The 12583-nt window shown below is 47.6% G+C and overlaps 1 pseudogene; it reads right to left on the bottom strand.

The window, feature by feature from the left end:
* Positions 1 to 11607: 11607 nt before the first annotated feature.
* Positions 11608 to 11725, bottom strand: LOC124720698 (annotated as a pseudogene).
* Positions 11726 to 12583: the final 858 nt, after the last annotated feature.

Genomic DNA, 12583 nt, shown 5'->3' with positions numbered 1-12583 from the left:
TCGTCTCGCTGGATGTACGTGGCGGGAGGTAATATCGCGCTCGTCTCTTCTTGGCTATTGGTACGTGAACCTCTGCGTGGTCCACACCGCCTCTCTTGTAACGTCTACCACGGGTCTTTCATGAGCATCTTCGTAAGGATCCCATTAAGAAACGCGCCACTCTTCTTTGGTTCTCCTTCCTCAACCTCTGTTAATCCTACCTGGTATGTGTCCGAGAGTGATGGGCAGAACTGGAGAATCGGTCGAAGGAGTGTTTTGTAAGCCACTTTTTTCGAAGATGAACTACGAGGGGTGTTCAACAAGTAATGCAACCTTTTTTTCTCGGCTACTTTCGGTTGAAAAAATACGCAGTTTGTTGGGGTGGAATATTCCTGCTTCAGCCCCTATAGTTTCATGAAGTTCTGATAGCTGGCGGAGCTCGCTATACGTAATCTTAAATACGGCTTCTGCAACGGAGGTGTGTTCCAAGCACGGAGCTGTCACTGAGTTTGTTTTGGCGGAAAACTACAGCATCGCAGATATTCGTAGGCGCTTGCAGAATAAACGTCTACATCGGTACTCTCCAAATCACTCTTAAGTGCCCGACAGACTCTTCATCGAACCACCTTCACAATAATTCTCTCTTTTTCCAATCTCTAACAGTCCGCAGCTCGTGGTCGTGCGGTAGCGTTCTCGCTTCCCGCGCCCGGGTTCCCGAGTTCGATTCCCGGCGGCGTCAGGGATTTTCTCTGCCTCGTGATGAATGGGTGTTGTCTGATGTCATTAGGTTTTTTTTTTTTTGTCATCAGTCTACTGACTGGTTTGATGCGGCCCACCACGAATTCCTTTCCTGTGCTAACCTCTTCATCTCAGAGTAGCACTTGCAACCTACGTCCTCAATTATTTGCTTGAAGTATTCCAATCTCTGTCTTCCTCTACTGTTTTTGCCCTCTACAGCTCCCTCTAGTACCATGGAAGTCATTCCCTCATGTCTTAACAGATGTCCTATCATCCTGTCCCTTCTCCTTATCAGTGTTTTCCACATATTCCTTTCCTCTCCGATTCTGCGTAGAACCTTCTCATTCCTAACCTTATCAGTCCACCTAATTTTCAACATTCGTCTGTAGCACCACATCTCAAATGCTTCGATTCTCTTCTGTTCCGGTTTTCCCACAGTCCATGTTTCACTACCATTCCTTAGGTTAAGTTAGGTTTAAGTAGTTCTATGGGACTGACGACCATAGATGTTAAGTCCCATAGTGCTCAGAGCCATTTTTATTCCAATCTCTAACAGCGTGCGGAAAAAACGAACACCTACATCTTTCTGTGCGAGCTCTGATATCTCTTATTTTTTATTGTGATCATCGTTTCTCTCTATGTAGGTAGGCGCCAAGAAGATATCTTCGCATTCGGAGTCCGCCTCCGTAACGTAGCGGTAGTGTTACCGCTTATCACGCAGGGGGCCCGGGTTCGATACCCAGTAGGGGACTGGGTGTTGTGTGTCCTTCGTCATCAGTGACTCGCAAGTCGCCGATGTGGCTTCACCTTAGAAGGGCTTGCAATACGGAGGCCGAACTCCCCCGAATGGGGCCTGCCAGCCAACAATGCCATACTATCATTTCCATTATTTTTTTTCGCATTCGGAGACCTGGCAGTGAACAAAAGCACGGCGAGTCTTTGGACACGAGGCGTCAGTCGTCATAGCAACAAGGTTCCGCAGACCTGTCCCATCTGCCGGCTGCACACGGCTGTGACTGCTGCAATGTCGGAACGTGCGGACACTCTCACTGGACGGAACACAATCAAGCACCTCGCTGCTCAACCGGGCTTCTCTCTTGGTAGCGCTGACACATTCGTCCACAAGTTGGGCTACTCAAAGGCGTGTGCCCCAGGGGTTCTTCGCCGCATAACGTAAGACCATAAACAGCAACGAAGGACCAGCTGGGTGGAATCAGAACTTCATGAAACTATAGGGGCTGAAGCAGGAATATTCCACCCCAACAAATTGCGTATTTTTTCAACCGAAATTAGCCGAGAAAAAAAGGTTGCATTACTTGTTGAACACCCCTCGTAGTTCATCTTCGAAAAAAGTGGCTTACAAAACACTCCTTCGACCGATTCTCCAGTTGATGGCGAGAATTTTTTGTAGATCATCGGCACAGGGGTTTTTCACTTCGAGCTCTAACAAAACGGCAGTCCATGATGTGGGGCCACACTTCCTTCACCTCTTTTTCAGAAGAAAAAGTTCAAAGCCAATCTCTCAGCCGGTAGTCATGGGTGCGGTCTACTGGGACTCTGAAGGGGTAATTTTGTTTGGTGAGCTCAGTCATGTTGCAAAGATCAACTCTCAAGTGTGTTGTACTACCATCCAGAAAATGAATAAATGGCTTCGACGTGTTTGGCACCGCAAAATGGTTCAAATGGTTCTGAGCACTATGGGACTTAACATCTATGGTCATCAGTCCCCTAGAACTTAGAACTACGTAAACCTAACCAACCTAAGGACATCACACACATCCATGCCCGAGGCAGGATTCGAACCTGTGACTGTAGCGGTCATGCGGTTCCAGACTGAAGTGCCTAGAACCGCACGGCCACACTGCCAGGCTAGGCACCACAAAAATGCAAAACAACTTCTCCTTTACCATGACAACGCAAGCCCACATACAACTTTGTGCGCCTGAGAGGCACTCACAAAACTTCAGTGGACTGTTCTTCCCCATCCACCTTACTGCCCGCATCTCGCACCTTCAGACTTCTATCTGTTCGGGCCAATGCAGGAATCAGTGTGTGGATGATGAGGAGGTTATTGATGCTGTAAGATGTTGGCTCCGGCGTCGCCCAGTAGAGACGTACCGTGCGGGCACACACACCCTGCCAGTAAGATGGCGTTAGGTCATCGCACTGAACAGAGGTTTTATTGGAAAATGGATTTTGTAGGCAAAAGAGTGGCGCATAGTTAATGTACTGGAATCCTGAATAAAACCAATCTGCTTTCAGAAAAAAAATCATGTATTGTATTACTTATTGGTTCAAAATGGTTCAAATGGCTCTGAGCACTATGGAACTTAACATCTGTGGTCATCAGTGCCCTAGAACTTAGAACTACTTAAACCTAACTAACCTAAGGACAGCACACACATCCATGCCCAAGGCAGGATTCGAACCTGCGACCGTAGCGGTCCCGCGGTTCCAGACTGAAGCGCCTAGAACCGCTTGGCCACACCGGCCGGCGCCTTTTTTTTTCCAGCTCCTATTTAAAATCGTTAGTAAATTCGTTCAAAATAATCGGTTTCTGAAATAACCAACACTCGGGTTCATTATTGCTATTATTTCCAGCGATAAATATAGACATCGAACAAAGAATGACAAATCATACAATGAAGGCTTTCACTACCGGATAGTACTGTTGTTGATGATTCTTCCGGCTTATATGGCCGTGGTCCATGGAATTCTTCTATTCCTAACGTTTCGTCCAATACTACGCTGGACATCCTCAGAGGTATGGCTGGTCCTGCTGAGTCCTGCCGACTGACGAGAGCGGCCTAATTACCGAGGAAAGTGGGCGTGGTCTAGCTTGAACATAGTAGCAGAGAGAAAACTAGTCAAACATATAATGTAACTGTCGATAATAGTCAGTCATAGATAAAAATCACTTATCGATTCTGTAACGCCACTGTCCATATCTCACTTAATTACAAGGCCTCTTCTTTTCTATTAAAATTATCTTCATGTTTATAAATTTCAATAGCCTCCCTATACAGCCGCGGATAATAGTTCGTGGTAGCACTTAAAACTGTAGTTTCAGAAAACTTAACTACATGGTCACCTGGCTGAAGTGCATGTTCCGCAACGGACGATTTATCTATTTTTCCCAGTCGGCAAAGACTTTTATCCTCCTTTACCCTCGTATTCACACTTCTTTTCGTAGTACCAATGTAGACCTTGCGACAAGTACACGGAATTTTATGCACACTGCTAGATGATAATGCTAATATGTGTAAGCTAGACCACGCCCACTTTCCTCGGTATTTAGGCCGCTCTCCGACGCCCGAATCGCCAGTCGGCAGGACTCAACAGGAGCAGCCATACCTCTGAGGATGTCCAACATAGTATTGGACGAAACGTTAGGAATAGAAGAATTCCATGGACCAGGGCCATATAACCCGGAAGAATTATCAACAAAAGAATAACAAACTCTAAGACTCCCTCAGACTTCTGAATTACTTGTATCATGATACGTACACTTAAAATATCAAATAAAATAGGTACATAAGTGAAAAGCGTTTATTGCTTTTCTCGAAAAGTAATGAGGGGTTCAATACAGCAAAATATTTAGCAGTATTCTCCTACCGATGCTAATTTTTTCAAAATCCCAACTCAGTAGATTTCATAACCGAGGGTGATATCAGTATCTGGTCATTACGAATAAGCATTATTAAAGGATGTAAAACTGTGGTTAGAGAATTGCAATTCTTCTTTTATTGTAATCTATGATTAAATTGGTAAGTTTTCAATTTATTATTATTGCAATATATGTGTTTCTCTTTTATTATCACCACGAGACAGGGTCTGATATCCATGAAACTAAGTACACGAACACACTATCTTTGCAAAATTAAATCTTTGATGTTGGAATTCTCTGTGACAGATAGAGTAGCCATTAGAGTGTAATTAGTACACTGAAGCGCCAAAGAAAGTGGTGCAGGCATGCGTATTCCAGTACAGAGATATGTAAACATGCAGAATACGGCGCTGTGGTCGGTAAAGCCTATATTAGAAAACAAGTGTCTGGCGCAGCTGTTAGATCGGTAACTGCCGCTACAGTGGCAGGTTATCAAGATTTAAGTGAGTCTGAACGTGGTGTTCCACTCGGCGCACGAGCGATGGGACACAGCAAAAAAAAAAAAAAAAAAAAAAAGGATCAAATGGCTCTGAGTACTATGGGACTTAACTTCTGAGGTCATCAGTCCCCTAGAACTTAGAACTACTTAAACGTAACTAACCTAAGGACATCACACACAACCATGCCCGAGGCAAGATTCGAACCTGCGACCGTAGCGGTCGCGCGGTTCCGGACGTAGCGCCTAGAACCGCTCGGACACTCCGGCCGGCGGAACACAGCATTTCCGAGCTAGCGATGAAGTCGGGATTTTCCCGTACGACCATTTCACGAGTTAATGTCAGGAATCCGGTTAAACATCAAATCTCCGACATGGCTGCGGCCGGAAAAAGATCCTACAAGAACCAGACCAATGACGACTGAAGAGAATCGTTCAACCTGACAGAAGTGCAACTCTTCCACAAACTGCTGCATATTTCAATGCTGGGCCGTCAGCAAGTGTCAGCGTGCGAACCATTCAACAAAACATCATCGATATGGGCTTTCGGGGCCGAAGGCCCACTCGTGTACCGCTGATGACTGCATGACGCAAAGGTTTACGCCTCGCCTGAGACCGTCAACACCGACATTGGACTGTTGATGAAAGCAAACATGTTGCCTAGTCGGATGAGTCTCGTTTCAAATTGTATCCAACGGATGGGCGTGTACGGATATGGAGACAACCTCACGAATCCATGGACCCTGCATGTCAGCAGGGGACTGTTCAAACTGGTAGAGGCTCTGTAATGGTGTGGGGCGTGTGCAGTTGGAGTGATATGGGACCTTGACACGTCTAGATACGACTCTGACAGGTGACATGTCTGTAAGCGTCCTGTCTGATCACCTGCATCCATTCATGTCCACTGCGCATTCAGACGGACTTGGCTAATTCCAGCAGGACAATGCGACATCCAATACGTCCAGAATTGCTACAGAGTGTCTTGAGGGACACTCGTACGGAGTTAAACACTTCCTGTGGACACCAAACACCCCAGACGAGAACATTATTGAGCACATCTGGGATGGCGATTTCCAGAATACACTGGGGGACTCTGCTCCTTCATATTCCACTGTTGCCAAGTGGACAAACGAATTTTAAATTTGGTCGGGAGAGCGTAGACGATGATCCGGGCAGTGGTCGGCCAAGATTTGTCACTGCTCCAGAAATCGTTGCAAAAGCGCACAAAATGGTCGCGGAGGATCGCCGATTGAAAATGCGTGAAATTGCTCACGCTTGCCAGTTGTCATCTGAAACGGTATATCGCGTTTTAACTGAAGAGTTACAAATGAAAAAATTATCTGCAAGATGGGTGTCGCGGCTCTTGACGCTGGATCAAAAACGCACGAGAATGGACATCTCGGAACAATCTTTGGCCCGTTTTGGGAGAAACCAACAAGATCTTTTACGCTGGTTTGTGACCACAGATGAAACTTTGGTGCAGTGCTATACCCCAGAGACAAATCAATAGTCAGAGCAGTGGAAACATGCTGATTCTCAGCCAACAGAGAAAGCAAAGACAATTTCTTTGGAGGGAAATGTAATGGCATCAGTTTCTGGGATGCGAAGGGGACTCTGTTTGTAGATTATCTCCCCACTGGGCAAACAATTACTGGACAATACTATGCTAACCTCCTGGACAAATTGCACGAATGCGCGGTCGCCATGGCAAAATTACACGAGCTAAGGTACGAATTGCTACCACACTCGCCTTGTTCACCTGATACGGCTCCGTTAGACATCCATCTGTTCCAAAAACTGAAAATTTTTCTCGGTGTACGAATATTCACTTCAAACGAAGAATTGGTAGCCAGAGTTGACAACTATTTTGCAGCCCTGGTGGAAACTCATTTCCGAGATGCGATCGAGGTACTGGAACAAATGGTTCAAATGGTTCTGAGCACTATGGGACTCAACATATGAGGTCATCAGTCCCCTAGAACGTAGAACTACTAAAACCTAACTAACCTAAGGACATCACACACATCGATGCCCGAGGCAGGATTCGAACCTGCGACCGTAGCAGCAGCGCGGTTCCGGACTGGAGTGCCTAGAACCGCTCGGTCACCACGGCCGACAAGGTACTGGAACATCTTTGGACCAAGTGCATTAATCTACAAGGGGACTACACTGAAAACGAAAAAAAGTTTAAGTCATGAAAGTACTTTTTTTCTATTCCGTTCCGGGAACTTTTCAAATCACTCTCGTACGAGAGGTGCTCAGAAAGTAATGCACCACACACACACGCACACGCACACACACATATATATATATATATATATATATATATATATATATATATATATATATATATATATATATATATATAAATCAGTCGCAAACAGTGCTACGAATGGGAAACGTTACGTATGTATTATCTGAAGTCTCCTGAGTTAGCGCTCCAAGTTTGTCACTTCTGACAGATAGCGTAGCTGCAGGACAGTTTCAAAATGGCGTCTGCAGGTGATGTACGTTACAGGCAACCTGTCCTCATTGAATTTCTCACTGCAGAGAAAGAAACTGTGGGGAACATTCGCAAACGCTTGTGGAAAGTCTGCGGAGCATCTGCTGTCGACAGAAGTACAGTTAGCCGCTGGACACGGAGTGTGAGGTCATCAGAAGGCGGTTCGGCGGAGCTCCACGATTTGCAGCAGTCGGGGACACCGTCCACGGCTGTCACACCTGACGTCCTGCAGCGACATGATGTTGTCGTTCGCGAGGACAGACGCACTACGACTCGAGAAGACATTCTCAGGACTATGAGGATGTGATTCGCACAGTGAAGCACTGGCTCCGCCACCAGGGCAAGGACTGATACCGGCCGGCTGCTGTGGCCGAGCTGTTCTAGGCGTTTCCGTCCGGAACCGCGCTGGTGCTACGGTCGCTGGTTCGAATCCTGCTTCTGGCATCCATGTGTGTGCTGTCCTCAGGTTAGTTAGGTTTACGTACACTACTGGCCATTAAAATTGCCACACCAAGAAGAAATGCAGAAGACAATCGGGTATTCATTGGACAAATATATTATACTAGAACTGACATGTGATTACATTTTCACACAGTTTGGGTGCATAGATCCCGAGAAATCAGTACGCAGAACAACCACCTCTGGCCGTAATAACGGCCTCGATACGGCTGGGCATTGAGACAAACAGAGCTTGGATGGCGTGTACAGGTACAGCTGCCCGTGCAGCTTCAACACGATACCACAGTTCATCAAGAGTAGTGACTGGCGTATTGTGACGAGCCAGTTGCTCGGCCACCATTGACCAGACGTATTCAGATCTGGGGAATGTGCTGGCCAGGGCAGCAGTCGAACATTTTCTGTACCCAGAAAGGCCCGTGCAGCACCGGCAACATGCGGTCGTGCATTATCCTGCTGAAATGTAGGGTTTCGCAGGGATCGAATGAAGAGTAGATCTGAAATGTAACGTCCACTGTTCAAAGCGCCGTCAATGCGAACAAGAGGTGATCGAGACGTGTAACCAATGTTACCCCTTACCATCACGCCGGGTGATACGCTGGTATAGCGATGACGAATAGACGCTTCCAATGTGCGTTCACCGCGATGTCGCCAAACACGGATGCGACCATCACGATGCTGTAAACAGAACTTGCATATATCCGAGGAAATGACGTTCTGCCATTCGTGCACCCAGGTTCGTCGTCGAGTACACCATCGAAGGCGCTCCTGTCTGTGGTGCTGCGTCAAGGGTAACCGCAGCCACGGTCTCCGAGCTGATAGTCCGTGCTGCTGCAAACGTCGTCGAACTGTTCGTGCAGATGGTTGTTGTCTTGCAAACGTCCCCATCTGTCGACACAGGGATCGAGACGTGGCTGCACGATCCGTTACAGCCGTGCGGATAAGATGCCTGTCATCTCGACTGCTAGTGATACGAGGCCGTTGGGATCCAGCACGGCGTTCCGTATTACCCTCCTGAACCCACCGATTCCATATTCTGCTAACAGTCATTGGATCTCGACCGACGCGAGCAGCAATGTCGCGATACGATAAACCGCAATCGCGATAGGCTACAATCCGACCTTTATGAAAGTCGGAAACGTGATGGTACGCATTTCTCCTCCTTACACGAGGCATCACAACAACGTTTCACCAGGCAACGCCGGTCAACTTCTGTTTGTGTGTGAGAAACCGGCTGGAAACTTTCCTCATGTCAGCACGTTGTAGGTGTCGCCACCGGCGACAACCTTGTGTGAATGCTCTGAAAAGCTGATCATTTGCATATCACAGCATCTGCTTCCTGTCGGTTAAATTTCGCGTCTGTAGCACGTCATCTTCGTGGTGTAGCAATTTTAATGGCCAGTAGTGTAGTTCTAAGTTCTAGGGAACTGACGAGCTCAGATGTTAAGGTCCATAGTGCTCGGAGTCATTTGATTTTGACTGATACCTACAGGGCATGCACGCCCCTGTTTCGTGCTCGAGCAAGGCCGTAGAACGGGATGGAGGTTACGTGCAAAAAACAGGGTGTGTAGGTAAAACACCATTCTTTCGCGTATGTAAATCTCATTATGTTCGATAAAGAATTGTTGAAGAAAAAATGTGGCGCGTTACTTTCCGGGCAACTCTCGTAAAAGGTAAAAACGAGACAGTGTTGGCGTAAATTCAAAACATTTATAACGTGATGCCGAAACGCTGATATTTAAAACAAGCACTTCTGTGTAACTAAGAACCGCGAGGATTGTCCCAGAATGGGGAGGCTGAAGGGAGAAATGTTGGCCGGGGAGAAAGATATTAATGTGGTGGTATAAGGGTGGACGAGTGGTGTGGACCACCGATGGGGTAGGAGTGGCTGTTGGAACTGGTGGAGCAGAGAAGCGGTTTGGTGATGCTAATAGTTCTTGGAAATGGCAGAGGAATGGGAAAAGAAAGGCAGATGGAGGTAAAAATGGAAATTATCGTGTGGAGTCATTGGCCGGGCGGCCCCTTACAGAGCAGGTCTGGCCGCCTTGGTGCAGGTCTTACTACATGCGACGCCACATTGGGCGTCCTAAGCGCCGGATGGGGATGAAATGATGATGAAGACATCATAACACCCAGTCCCTGAGCTGAGAAAATCCCCGATCCAGCCGGGAATCAAACCCTGGGCCCGTTATGCCGGCAGTCCATCACGCTGATCTCAGCTATCAGGGCGGACAGAGGGAGGGAGAAAAGGTGGGTAAGGTTCAGATGGATCAAATGGCTCTGAGCACTGTGGGACTTAACATCTGAGGTCGTCAGTGGCCTAGAACTGACAAGGGAACCTCCCCATCGCACCCCCCTCAGATTTACTTATAAGTTAGCACAGTGGATAGGCCTTGATAAACTGAACACAGATCAATTGAGGAAACAGGAAGAAGTTGTGTGGAACTGTGAAAAAATAAGCAAAATATACAAACTGAGTAGTCCATGGGCCACATATGCAACATCATGCACAATGTGAGCTCAGGAGCGCCGTGGTCCCGTGGTAGCGTGAGCAGCTGCAGAACGAGAGGTCCTTGGTTAAAGTATTCCCTGGAGTGTAAATTTTACTTTATTTATTTTTGCATAGTTATTATCTGTCCGTTCGTTCATTGACGTCTCTGTTCACTGTAATAAGTTTAGTGTCTGTGTTTTGCGACCGCATCGCAAAACCGTGCGATTAGTAGACGAAAGGACGTGCCTCTCCAATGGGAACGGAAAACATTTGATCGCAAGGTCATAGGTCAACCGATTCCTCCACAGGAAAACACGTCTGATATATTCTATACGACACTGGTGACGGCATGTGCACCACATGACAGGAATATGTTGTCGACCCACCTAACTTGTACACTTGGCGATTCTTCTACCTTGCCCGATTTAGGTTTTCTTGTGGATGTGATAATCACTCCCAAAAAAGTGATGAAAACATAAGAGTTTGTCACATAAACTGAAAATAAAAAATAAAAATTTTCAATCAATGGAAGATTTGAACCAAGGAACTTTCGTTCCGCAGCTGCTCACGTTACCACGAGACCATGGCGCTGCTGCAATCCTATCGTCCTTGATGTTGCATATGTTCCCATGAACTACTCAGTTTGTATATTTTGCTTATTTTTTCACAGTTCCACACAACTTCTTCGTGTTTTCTCAATTGATCTGTGTTCAGTTTTTCAAGGCCTATCCACTGTGCCAACTTATAACTAAATCTGAGGGGGGTGCGATGGGGAGGTTCCCTTGTGAGAACTACGTAAACCTAACTAACCTAAGGACATCACACACATCCAAGCTCCAGGCAGGATTGGAACCTGCCATCGTAGCAGCAGCGCGGTTCCAGACTGAAGCGCCTAGAACCGCTCGGCCAGACTGGCCGGCGAGGAGTTAGGAAATGGGGTTAGGGGAGGGGAGGAAGCCCTGTTGATGTGGAATGGGTGGGTTGAACTGGTAGGATGGGTAAATGTTGCGGTAGAGTTCTTGATATGGGAGGCGAAGATGGTTGAAGTTTCTATGGGAGAGTAGATGGAGGGTGTGTAGGTTCAGCATTGGTGGGGTCTGTTGGTAAAGGCGCGACAAGGTATGAGGATTCGAAAAACTAAACTCCTCCTGAACAGGCCACGAAGCACCAACGGGTGCCGACCGGCCGCCCTGTCATCCTCACTGGATGTGAATATCGACGGCCACCTGGTCAGCACACCGTTCTCCCAGCCGTATGTCATTTTCCGAGACTGGAGCCGTTACTTCTCAATCAAGTAGCTCCTCAGTTTGTCTCACAAGGGCTGAATGCACCCCGCTTGCCAACAGCGCTCGGCAGACTGGATGGTCACCCATCCGAGTGCTAGCCCAGCCCGACAGTGCTTAACTTCGGTGATCTGACGGGGACTGGTGTTTCCACTGCGGCAATGCCGTTGGTCATGAGGATTGGTAAGTAGAGGGAAAACGATACGATTGCTGAAGTGGAGTTTGCAGGAGGTGTAGAGTATTTGGTGATAGAGAGGGAGAGAGAGAGATGGAGAGAGAACGGAGATCGGTTCCAGCACTGTGCCACGTGCGGCTTGGATTCGCAGAACGGCATTACGCGGCGGCTCCCGCCCTTTCTCCAGCGTTCTCCAGGAAGTGCCGGCTGCAGCGCAGACTCCATCGCCTGTCTGCGGTAAATACCGTCTCCATATACCGTAGGCGGCAGCCAGCACTGCCCGTGACTCACGGCCGGTCGCAAAGTGTGTGAGAGAGGCCGGCGCAGCCCCCCACAGTAACTCCTCATTGCAGGCGCCACGGGCTGGCGTCACCGCGCAGCACTGTGCAGCATAGTAGGCTGTATAGACCAGTCAGTCCCCCCCCCCCCCCCCCCGTCCTCTGCTGTGCTCATTGGCTGTCTGCGGTCCCATCCTCTGACCTTTACTTCCAGCCCTGCTAAGTCATCTCGCTGCTGATTCTGCCCAGACGAAAATACACACAGGCGTATGTTAATACCACTTGTGTGCGCTAAAATTGTCCTACGTGGCCCCGGAGTTGAGACGCTGGAATCGCGGTGCGAATAAAGTGCACGGCCGTCCAGATCTGTACATCTACAGTCCTTGGAGAAAAAAGTGTTCATACATTGTTGTTCTTGTACTGTAGGTGTATTTATTAGAACTAAATATCACAACGAGAAATGTTATTCGGTAAAGCAATAGCAATGAAAAAATACAAAGTTCGGGGAAGCTAAGACGAAATGGCTGCATAAAAAGTGTGAAGAAATCGAAAGTACTGACTCAACATACTGGAAAGT

This window comes from Schistocerca piceifrons, chromosome 11, assembly GCF_021461385.2.
Source record: "Schistocerca piceifrons isolate TAMUIC-IGC-003096 chromosome 11, iqSchPice1.1, whole genome shotgun sequence".
In the NCBI taxonomy this organism is placed as follows: Eukaryota; Metazoa; Arthropoda; class Insecta; order Orthoptera; family Acrididae; genus Schistocerca; species Schistocerca piceifrons.
Note: the sequence above shows the minus strand (reverse complement) of the source record. Positions and strands in the feature narration are given on the sequence as shown.